Source organism: Typopeltis vanoorti, chromosome 1 (assembly GCF_054136105.1).
Source record: "Typopeltis vanoorti isolate ZY-2024b chromosome 1, IOZ_Tvanoo_1.0, whole genome shotgun sequence".
Lineage (NCBI taxonomy): Eukaryota > Metazoa > Arthropoda > Arachnida > Uropygi > Thelyphonidae > Typopeltis > Typopeltis vanoorti.
The window spans coordinates 93890048-93901883 of record NC_143549.1 but is presented as its reverse complement, the minus strand read 5'-3'; the positions used below and the strand labels follow the sequence as shown (position 1 = coordinate 93901883).

The 11836-nt window shown below is 36.0% G+C and overlaps 1 pseudogene across 1 annotated transcript; it reads left to right on the top strand.

Moving 5' to 3' along the window:
• The first annotated feature begins 8167 nt into the window (after window positions 1-8167).
• Window positions 8168-11251, top strand: LOC150110217 (adult-specific rigid cuticular protein 15.7 pseudogene; annotated as a pseudogene). Its single transcript, XR_016548351.1, has 3 exons — window positions 8168-8234; window positions 9900-9986; window positions 10859-11251. The product of XR_016548351.1 is annotated as an adult-specific rigid cuticular protein 15.7 pseudogene (transcript).
• Window positions 11252-11836: the final 585 nt, after the last annotated feature.

Here is an 11836-nt window from a genome sequence, read left to right as displayed (position 1 = left end):
CCAGTTCCACCAGTAAATCAAATGGTTTAATCTTCAACAACGATGCCTAAAGGTTATCCAGAAGCTAAATAGCTTCTCTCATAAATAACTAACCTCTGATTTTCAATGGGAAAACACATACGGAAACATTTCTGCTTTTTAAGGTGTAACTTTCTCATTAAAAACTGAAATCGAAATATATTTTTTATTAAAATATTTAAAGTTAAAAACAACATTTAATTTTATCCAATTTATATTTTTAAACAATTTATTTAATTTTTATTTTAAGGATTATTAAAACACCTTTTAAAAAATATAATCAAAAATATTCTTAAGAAACCGAAATTCTGAGGTGCAGGAGTTGGTTTGATGACCCTCACCGCATTATAGATGCCTAAAATGCGGTGAGGGTCATCAAACCAACTCCTGCACCAAACCCAGGTCGACACCTGCCTGTTGTGCCAACTGTAGAGGACCACACCCCTCTAATTACAAGGGTTGCCTTTTCCATCCAAAAAACCGTGGATCATTAAGAAGTAACCACGCTCCTCCAAGAAATGACACAATGCACATCCAAGAAGTTCGCCCTCCAGAACATATTACCTCACATTCAACAACACAGGAAGGCACTAGACCCTCAACCATGTCCAAATGATATGCAGAAGCGGTAAGAACCCAGACTTCTTCATCACAAGAGCGAACAAGCTCTAATCTCACCTCAGCTTTAACCTCGTCACTTGCAACAATGCTGCATGAATTCAGCAAAGCAAGCACCTCACCATCCTCCAGAAAAAGATTCTACCTAGAAACCCAATCCATATTAACAGCTCTCTATAATGTTTAAAAAATTTAAACCAAATTCTCTCATGATAACAGCATGGAATGCCAATGGCTTAACAAACAAAATTCTCGAGCTGCAAGAATTTGCAAAAAGATACAATCCAGACATAATCTTAATCAGTGAATCCCACCTCAGACCATCAAACAATCCAAAACTAAGAGGTTATATTTTATACAGGACAGACAGACTTAACTCTAGTGGAGGTGGAACAGCTATCTTTATCAAAAATTATTTAAGCCACAACTCGCTGACCAACTCCCAAACTCTAAACCTTGAGGTGACGGGTGTGGAGGTGCACACAAATAACGCTGGCAAACTCAAAATCTACGCAGCGTACAATCCTCCCAGTATTCCACTATTGACAGCAGACTTAGACTCCATCCTCGGCTCCACGGATTCCATAATTATAGCTGGAGACCTTAACTCTAAACATACGGCCTGGTTCAGTTCGTCAATCAACACCAAAGGCCGTACCTTATACAACTACACATTACTCAACTCATCAATAGTAGCTGGACCCACTGAGCCCACCCACTACAGCCCATCAGGAAGTTCTGATGTACTAGACATAGTTATCCTCAGAAACATCAAATATCAATACCAGCTGGAGACAGTAGAAGAGCTTAACTCAGATCATAATCCCATCCTACTCAGGTTAGGACTTCATGACCAACTCTCTCCCCATCATTCTTTCATACCATGGGACAAGCTCTCTAAGGTTCTTCCAATCCACATCGGTCCTCCCCCTGTCATTCGTAAAAAAGAAGAAATAGATCAAGCTGTAAACAATTTAACTAGGCAAATCAACACAGCAATAGCATCAGTCACTCAAACCACTGTCTTCCACGCTTCTAAGATCCCAGAAGAGATAATGGACCTGATTAGAGCCAAAAACAAGGCCAGAAAGCGATATCACAACACCAGAGCCCCGCAGGACAAAGCAACCTTAAACACTTTAAACAGACAGGTTCGAGAAGCCCTCCAGGTCCACAGAAACTCCAAATGGGAAACCAAACTAAAAGAAATCAACCCAGAAGATAACTCCATGTGGAAGTTTGTAAAATCTCTTCGTACCAAAAGACAACCACTTCCCCCTTTAAAGACCAATCTTGGAGTTGCACACACAGATGAAGAAAAAGCAGAAGCCCTAATTGACAATCTGGAAAATCAATGCAGCCCATCTTATGCAAACTTAAATATCAATCTTATTTACAAAGTTGATCGTAAAGTTAGAAATGCACTAAGTCAGCTTAAGGATGATTCAGAAACCATCACCCCCACATCTCCAACAGAAATAATAAATATCATTTCCCATCTGAAGAATAAAAAGGCCCCCGGCCCTGACGGTATTACCAATAGAATAATAAAGCTACTCCCACGGAAAGCCATAATTCATCTAGTTAATATTACCAATTCCATCTTAAGATTCCAATACTTTCCCTCTGATTGGAAAGTCGCGGACATTATACCTCTGAAAAAACCTGGTAATAACCCACAACTTCCCCAAAGCTACAGGCCCATCAGTCTTCTTTCCTGTCTTGGCAAAGTAACAGAAAAGGTCATCCTATCAAGACTACAATCAGCAGTGGACCAACAGAAAATAATCCCAAATGAACAATTTGGGTTTCGCAAAGCTCACAACACGGTGCAACAAATTCACCGACTAACAGAACATATCACTCATGGCTTTAACTCGCACCTTCATACTGCTGCTGTATTTTTGGATGTTGCCAAGGCCTTTGATAAGGTCTGGCATCAAGGCCTTATCTTCAAACTAATTGAAAACAATATCCCAATTAAACTAGTGAAACTCATATATTCATATATCAATGAAAGATACATGCAAGTAAAACTCAACGGAATTGTTTCCTCAAGGCGCAAAATCCTGGCGGGAGTACCTCAAGGTTCTCTTCTGGCCCCAATACTTTTCACAACTTACATGGCAGATGTTCCTCTCAACCCAAAAACTACTACGGCTCTTTATGCCGACGACACCGCTATTCTAGCCAGATCGCTCAGCCCTCACCTAGCAATCACTAGACTCCAAGGAAGTATCAGTGAGCTAGCAAACTGGTTCACCAACTGGAGAATTCAAGTAAACCCCCTCAAAAGCTCAGCCATGATGTTTTCAAGAAGAAAGATCTGCAACAAAGAAGACATCCTGCTCTCTGGTCAAAAGATCCCATGGCAGTCAGAGACCAAATATCTTGGGGTATTGATGGATAAAAAACTCCTTTTCAACAAACACATCAATCTCTTTTGTTCCAAATCTTCCAAAGTCATAGCTCAGCTCTACCCATTGATCAACCGCAAGAGCAAATTGAACCTACATAATAAATTGCTTTTTTACCAGATGGTAATACGTCCAGTCATTACCTACGCCTCACCAGCATGGAGTCACACTTCAAGATCAAACATTTCAAAATTACAGAGAATCCAAAACAAATGCCTTAGGATGATCCTGGATGCACCGTGGTTCATCAGAAATTCACAAATTCACCGAGAAACCGGCACTCCATACATCTCCTCTCTTCTTCGTGATCTTGCAGAAAAATTCTTCGTGAAGTCAAGTTCACACTCAAACCCACTAATCGTGCAAGCTGTCAATTACAATGAGACTGATTACTACAAACACAAAAGACCGAAGGCTATTCTTCTCTCAACTGATCATAGCTAACACTACTGCCCTCAGAGGGCGAGCTTAATTGCTCACAAATCTCCCATTCCCAAATAACTCTCATTACAGATAAAGGGGAATATGAAAAGCACTTGTGCTTCACCCATCCTGTCAGTAACGTCAATGGTCAATGGTCAAAATTTTAGTTTCTGTTTTTAAACTTAGAAATTATTGGTATACCTTTTCTTTTAATACGGGTTGAATTATTTAGGGTCTAGCTACTCACTGAGGAGACCTCAAAAAAGGTTGAAACCGTTGGGAGGTTATTATATTATATTATGAGTTCGCTCTCTTAAGGTTTTTGCCTTAAGGGAGCAATTTGAGTCTCCGGGGAAAGTGTTTTCCGGCACAGCCCGGTGAGGGGCTTTGTCGGTGAATGCTTTTCTTCAGAATAGAATATGAGCGGTTCTGCTCAGTGGTGGTCGTGGTGGTGGGTTGAAGGCCATCACTGAGTGGAGCCAACGAGATGGACGGTTCTTTCGCCCACTATTGAGTGGTCTAGGAATCGCCCGAATTTTTAGAGCCGGCTTTACTTACACAAAAGGTTGAATTATTGAGGTACTTTTAAGGAAGATCTATTTCATGAACGAGTACATAAAGTAAAATATATATAAAGTACCTGCTCTCCAACTGGCGATTGGAGAGCTGAAATAGCTCGAAACAGTAGGATTACTTGATTAATTTAATCCTTAATCCCGCCACAGCATTGATTCCAATATACTATAGGTTAACAGTATTTCGTGTGTAGATTTCACATAAAATTATATGACTCAATAGAGATCTTTAAGTTAGTTATATATTATCCGGGCGCTAATAAGGTAATCAAAAGGTCGTCGTGACATTTGCCCTTCGGATGGAAATATCAGATACGAGAAAACGTAATGAGCTTTTCAAATAAGGTTAAATTAGCTGGTTTCGTAGAGGGAGTTGTGGGGTTTCATCTCTCAAAAGTATGCGTGCAATTAATAAACATAGCAAACTAGTTTCAGCCTTTGTTGCATCGTCTCTAATTTCAACCGATACTTTAGTTGATACTATAGTCTCCACACGCTAATAGAGATCACGTAACATCGAATGTTTCGTTCATTTGAGCATTTTAAAGAATCTTTATAACGTGTTTCTGATTTTAAATGCAAAACATTAAGAGAGAGAGAGAGAGAGTAAAACTTAGGAATTATAAAAACTAAAGGTAATGATCAACAGTAGTACTGAACTTGGATAAAATGCCTGAAATCGTTTTTTTTTTGTTTTAATTTATTTTATTTATTTATTATTTTAGCAACGGTGCCATGAGACAATGAATGCATGAAGTTTCCACATATGCCAAATAGTTTCCACAAAATCTGCAAACTGTTTCCTTCCGATTCCCACCTAGTGAATCAGAAATGATTACAGAATTTAACTCTTAGACAAGCACTGGGTATGTTTAAGGATTAGGAGTTCCCATAATCAAACCCACTGGATAGAAAGGGTAAAAAATGGGGAGAAGGAACGAGTTGATGTCAAAATACTGAATTTCATACTATTATTTTCTACCTCTGACTATTTGGTTTGTCGAGTTAAATATGTCGCATAAATTTAGTCAAGTGAGATTACATTTATGCAGCTTACACAAATGTTCATATATAATTAAGCATTCATAATAAACCTTGAACTAATCCTTAGAAAATAATATCGTAATTATGACATAGAACGAATAATTAACTTTTACAAATAGTAAGCTTCATTACTCAAGATTAAAATAAACATAATAATGGTTAAAGTTAATTTGGATGTAGACATGGTGACCTGAGTTAGCAAAACAGACAAGAGGGGAAGATGGGGAGAGGAGAGAATGACTATACCAACAAGCGGAAACTGTGTTTTTAGAACTGCTATAATCCTAACGCATATTATTAGACTGTCGTTGTTGCACACAATTCGCTAATTTCGCAGTTATGGATATGTGAGCGAAATATAAGACTGACTAATTCAAATGTATATTTTTGGTAACTGACTCAGCTAGATACCCTGCATGCTATAATCTCTTGAAAGCATTAATTAGGCCACACCTCGTGTACACCCAATGCTGGTCGCAGAATATTAACTTAGAAAGATAAATTTTGTTAAAAGGAACTTTAAAAACAAAAAAAGGAGGTAGCAAAGTATGTTGCTATGTCCTTAGAGAAATAAACGACACACTAAGAAATGTTTTAAATAAATATAAAAAAGTCAAATTATTTTATTCTCATTTGAGGAAATTTACATCGTAAAGCATGCACAAAGTTCAAATTTGTATAATTCCCAACTCAAAATATTGTATGTTATTAGTAGATTAAGCTTAAAACTCAAAAATGATGAATCACATACATTGATTGTGTTCCAGCGAATATCCGTTCAAGGATAGTTTGAATTTTGAATTGTAATTTTTAAATATAGGCTTCTTTACCAATCCCCTTTACAGCGTAATATCATAAATTTTTAATAATCAATGAAGCTAATAACTGTAGTAGTTCGGTTGGTATCAGCTGTGTAGTTTGGTACGAAAGGACTTCGGTTCGATTTCTGTTCTAAGACGCTTTGAATCTTTATGGTATTTCATTTGAATGTCACTTAGTCGGCTTCATAAGTTTTTTTTTTTTTTCATATGGTTTTTAAAAGTTTTTTTTTTTTCCCGTAAGATAGACAAATCTGCCAGAAGTATATACGTCAAATGATAACCGTAATAAACCTCTGTCCAAAAAGAAACCGAACTTTTCAAAAATAGAAGAAACTAGTGGCGCCACCTGTTGTATTCTTTGTTGTCGAAAGCGGTAACCTTCATTAGTATTGTGTCAACTGTTTATGACATTTGTTTCATTAGAAGCTGAGTTATAGCGCCAAGAGTGATAGTGTGTTTTGACGAACAGTCGGTAGTCACCATATTCATGCCGTACGCGACGAATTCTCGCTATCAGTCGCTTCAAAACTTCGAGATAAAACTCACCATTGATCGTTTGTTTGGCCAGGCGGAACGAATTCTTTGTGGATAATGCCCCTGGAATCGAAGAAACAAATCAGCATTGTCTTTACTTTTGACTTCTCCAAGCGACTTTTTTTCGGATTCCCCTCTTCTGGTGGTCTCCACTCAGCACTCTGGCGCTTTGTTTCGGGCTCATACTCAAAACACCACGTTTCGTCACCAGTAACGATCGTTTCAAAGAAGTTTGAGTCCTTATGAACGGTCCTTGTAGTATTCAATTCGATACATTGTTTGGTCGTCAGTCAACTTGTGGGAAACAAATCGCGAATTACATTTACGAAGGCCCAAACTCTCAAAATGTTGTGCACATTTGATTTTGGAATCCCCAATTCATTGTCAATCAATTTCAAGGACGATTTCGGGTTTTTTTGATGAAATTATGCACTTTTTAGATGTTAATTTCGCTTAGTCCAGCTTTTGGACGGTCCTGCTTTTTGTCGTCCTCAAGAGTCTCACGACCACTTTGAAATCGCTTAAACGACTCGTAAACTTATGGGATAAGCTTTCATCATCATACGCTCTTTGAAGCATTTGATACGTTTCGGTAAAACATTTATCAAGTTTAACACAAAAGTCAGCTCTCTGTTTGAAACTCATTTTCCGACCGTTCGTCAAAACACACTTGGCACTATAACTCGGCTTCTAATGTCATAAACAGTTGACACAACACTAATGAAGGTTGCCGCTTTCGAACAAAAGATACAACAGGTGGCGCCACTAGTTTCTTCTATTTTCGAAAAGTTCGGTTTCTTTTTGAACAGAGGGTGTATAGTGAAGACAGCGTTAAATGCCCTGTCAGAGCATTAAGCAGATTTTCTAAAGAAGTTAAGTTCCTCTGCCTTGACAGACCACTGTGTCTAATACGAAAAAAAAAAAAAAAAAAAAAAAGAAAAGAAAGAAAAAAATGATTAATATTGATATTTCTTATGGTTATCCATTAACTTTATTAATGCGTACCAAATACCTAAATCCAAAAATCCGGATTACGAAAACAATTTTTTTTTTTTGAAAAATAAACCACCAAATAGGACGTTAACTCTAACTGGAGCATGCATCACGAATAATGTCTGCTGATTAATCCTAACCTACTGGGAGAACATTTAGACATGATGCTTTATATGGGGTGAAAAGAAATAAATAAAAACAAGTCTATCACACTAATAAATGAAGGAATAAATTGCCACCAATACATCATCAGGGAGTGAACAAGGGTATCAACATTTCATATACATTAATAGAAATTATTAATGTTAGCCTTTTAAAGAGTTTTTTTCTCTTATCTTTTGTTCTGAACATCTTTGTATATCAGCAACAACACATTTCTATCCGAAGGACATCCGGACACACCTACTCTTATTCTTCACAGTTTTTCTCGCGATATCTATAACGAACATAAAAGAAATGATTTAATGCAATGCAAGCCTAGTTCCAGCTAGAAATTTTTAAAAAAAAGTGGATAAATTAAAGTGAGGTCATTTTAAAATAGAGTAAATAGCAGTTAAGGGAGAGACGCTTTAAAATTTTCCAGTAGTTCACCTTCGCATTCCAATCAGTTGTTTTACGAGTTGGAAGGTAACATTGTTGTCTTCCATATTTCATTCTGCAGACATGAAGGACAGGGTCACCAAGGTGTGCTCCAGCGGGATCCTTCGTATATATAAGGAGTCTCCAGAGGTTCCATTTCTACCTTCAGCTTCGTACAACAGGCAGCTCAAAATCTCACCATGATCGCTAAGGTAAGCCGAAGCCAAATAACGTTCAAAGTCTTCTCTTTCCACAGTCATCTAACTAAAAGTTAAATGTTTCTATTTTATCAAATCTAATTTAAAAATTTCATTTCTTAACAGTTTCAGCGATACCTATGGCATAGTTCGTAATCTTAAAACGAACACTGAAAATTTAATCCAATATTCTCATTATAATCCTGTTAGCTTAATGGCGTGACACTTGCCTTAGTTTCTATTTATTTAATAATACTTTCTTTAAATTGTATTTATTTAATGATACTATTGCACTAATGCTCTTTGGCTAGATATAAATTTCAGTAGGATCTAATGGATCATTATCCATGTATTTCGGAGTTGTTTTACTGAGAAGTTACCTTATAAAGTTAATTGCGTATTTACGATAAAGAGTCAAGAGGCTATTTTTTCCGGCGGCGTAAATTAAGTTAAGGGGATAAAAATCCCTCGTTATTTTAAATTTTAAAGCCGGATACGAAATTCGGAGATCGAAATCTAAGAGTTTCATGCCGAAGAACTATCGGCGGGTCCAGAATTGCGTATTGTTTCTTCTGCGATTTATCCTCAATTTGCTTGAGACTTGGATAAAAACAAAGACACATTCGAGATGTTTAAACGCCTTCGGAGATAAAACAGTCAGCAGAACTCATTTTCTGTTTTCTAAGTTCAAGCGAATGCTACTTTTTAACACTCGTGGAATATGTATTATGAATTCGTTTTCAGGGGCAAAGACCAAATATTGCTATTCAGATATCCTGCATCTACTGGAAGATATATATATATATAACGACAATTACCCCATAAGTGACGCACTGGAGATTAGTTTTTCTACTACGATAATGATCCCGCTCATTCCACTATATAGATAATAAAAAAAAAAACAATAAAATTAATTTAGTAAATTATAAACGAAGATATTATTTAGAAAATAGTTAAAATATTTCTTCGGTGCAAATCAACGAGTGAAATGTTTATTTTAATAATTTATTTACATATCTTTTTTTTTTTTGGTGCAAATTTTCAAATGCAATTGCGTCTTTAGTTTTCCAGCTACGGGAAATCCTAGAAGTGGTACATCAAACAGCATAATTTTGACCATACTTTGTCGAACTTAAAAGCGGAATACCTATTTTTAAAGTATCATTCAAGTAACTTGATTCTAGAATTAGTTCTGTGACAAATTGATCTATTCATATTAAATCTCCAGAGTTTTAAAGCGTTCTTAGATAACTGCGACATATTTATAGCCAAATGGACACATTTAAAAAGGGATGAATTGGAATATACAGCAATTAAGTGACCAATTGAATATGTTTGCCAATGAGATAAAAGCAGGCAGATGACTAATAAGTAAGCAACAATAAACAAGTCAGTGCAAAAAGGGGGAAAACATTAGGAAGTAGATGTACCTCACAGTATTAATTAATTACCATCCTGGCTTCTAGGAGATTATTTCTTTATTTGTGTTCATAAATTAGATTGCTTTCCCTTCATTATTCGAAATATTATTATTACGCTTAAGAGTTTCATAATTTAATATCTTAGCCATACATGTACGTCCACTTTTTGTTTTTATATCAGGTATATACTTTCATAAAAATAATGAATATTAATTACCAATTTGTATTTATTTTCAGTTATTGATTTTTTTCTTTTCAGATTGTCATCTTCTGCTTCTTCCTGGCAGTTGCCAATGGATATGCTGCCAATCTAGGTGGCGGTAGCGTCAGCTCTCGTCAACAAGATGTAGGTTAATATTTTTTTTTTTTTTCGCGTAAACGTAAAAAGCAGAAATTATAAAAAGTTATCGAAATTTTGATGCTGATTTTTAGGTAATGGATTCGTAGTTACATTCCATACAGTTATTTCAGAAAAAAACACTTTTCTGAAACAGTTCATTTCAGAAAAATGTGAATTTCTTAATAAGTCAGTTTACTTATGGTTTGCTTACTTAATAATTTAATAAAATAAGCGAGAATATATATTTCGAGATTTGTTTCAAACAGAAAGTTCATTTCTAACATTAAATTCATATGTTCAATTTGATAATTATAAAGATCAAGATGTAAAATTTAATTACCCATCTTAAAATGTAAATATCAGAAATCTTAAACATAAAAAATAAGTTTAGCTCTTTGAGTATTCTTAATACGATTAAGTAAAATTCTAAGTGAAAAACGATTTTCAGCTATAAAATAACCTAAACCTTAAATTCAACTGGGAGACAATAGGCCTAGTGAAAAAGTTCAGATCAAAAAGGAAGAAAGGAGTTATAGTTATGCCGCTAACGAGCACTGAATTTCATTTATTCAAAAATTAATTAATTCCGTAATATCCTTTATTCCCCATTTTCGAACATCAACAGGCAGTTCGGCCTCCACTTTTGTCCTTTACCAATAGCCGAGCCCATGGCAATAGTAAAGCAGACAATTACAATTATTGAACCAGGAATGCTGCCATACATATACGCAGGCTTCTTCCATTTATATTTAGTTTTAAATTCATATTTAGGAAGCCTGAAGATATGCTCTAAACAATGTCATTATGCTATATTCTTATTCCATATGACTGTCCTTAATATATATATATATATATATTTTTTTTTTCTCTCTTCGCAGGACTTCGGCAACTATGGCTTCAACTACCAGATTGCTGATGGTCTCGGAGCCACCAACGCACGATATGAAACCGGAAACGGACTTGTCCAAAAGGGAGCTTACACCCTGACTGACATCGATGGCCGTGCCCGCCGAGTTGAGTACGTTGCCGATGGTGCTGGTTTCCGTGCAACTGTCAAGACCAACGAACCCGGCACAGCCAACAGTGCACCTGCCGCAGCTTATATCGCATCTCCCTATGCCATGCCAGTTGCTCCAGTTGCAGTTGGCGCTCCAGTTGTTGCTAAGGCTGTAGTCGGTGCTCCAGTAGCCTATGGAGTAGGTGCTGCAGGCTGGGGATATGGAGCAGGCTGGGGGGGTTATGGAGCACACGGATTGGGAGCATATCATTAAAGTATTTCTGTTCTCCACATTCATAACTTAAAGGTAACTTAGTGGATATTTAAAATATCATTTGTATTTCCTATGCAGTTTTTTTTATAAATTTACTATAAACATCTATTAAAAAGTTCTATTTTATCGTTTTTCTGTTTATCTTTCAGATGTGTCGTCGTTTTTGAAGTAGGATTGTATATTGCTTTTTTTTTCCTCTTCGTACACCGTCAATTCCCTCCACAAGATCCATTGCAATTGTTTATATATTCATTCATTTGAAAGCTATTGCTGTATCAAAGGCTGATGCTATATTGTTATATAAATATTCGCATTTTTATTGTCAAGGAAGCTGTGGGATGCATGCTAAATGTGCTGTGGAAGAAGCTCAATAAAATGTAAAATAAAAAAATGTTTCTGTGTTATTATTAGTGTGGGTGATAGATATTATGTTAATCAATATTAATATAATATAATGAGGATTTGGAAGGAACACATAACTACCAATGCTGTATTTAAATAAATCAATATTATCCAGGACTTCTACTTATGAAAAAGGAGACCAATCTAGTTGATAATAGAACTATATTGTCTTTGTATTTTACA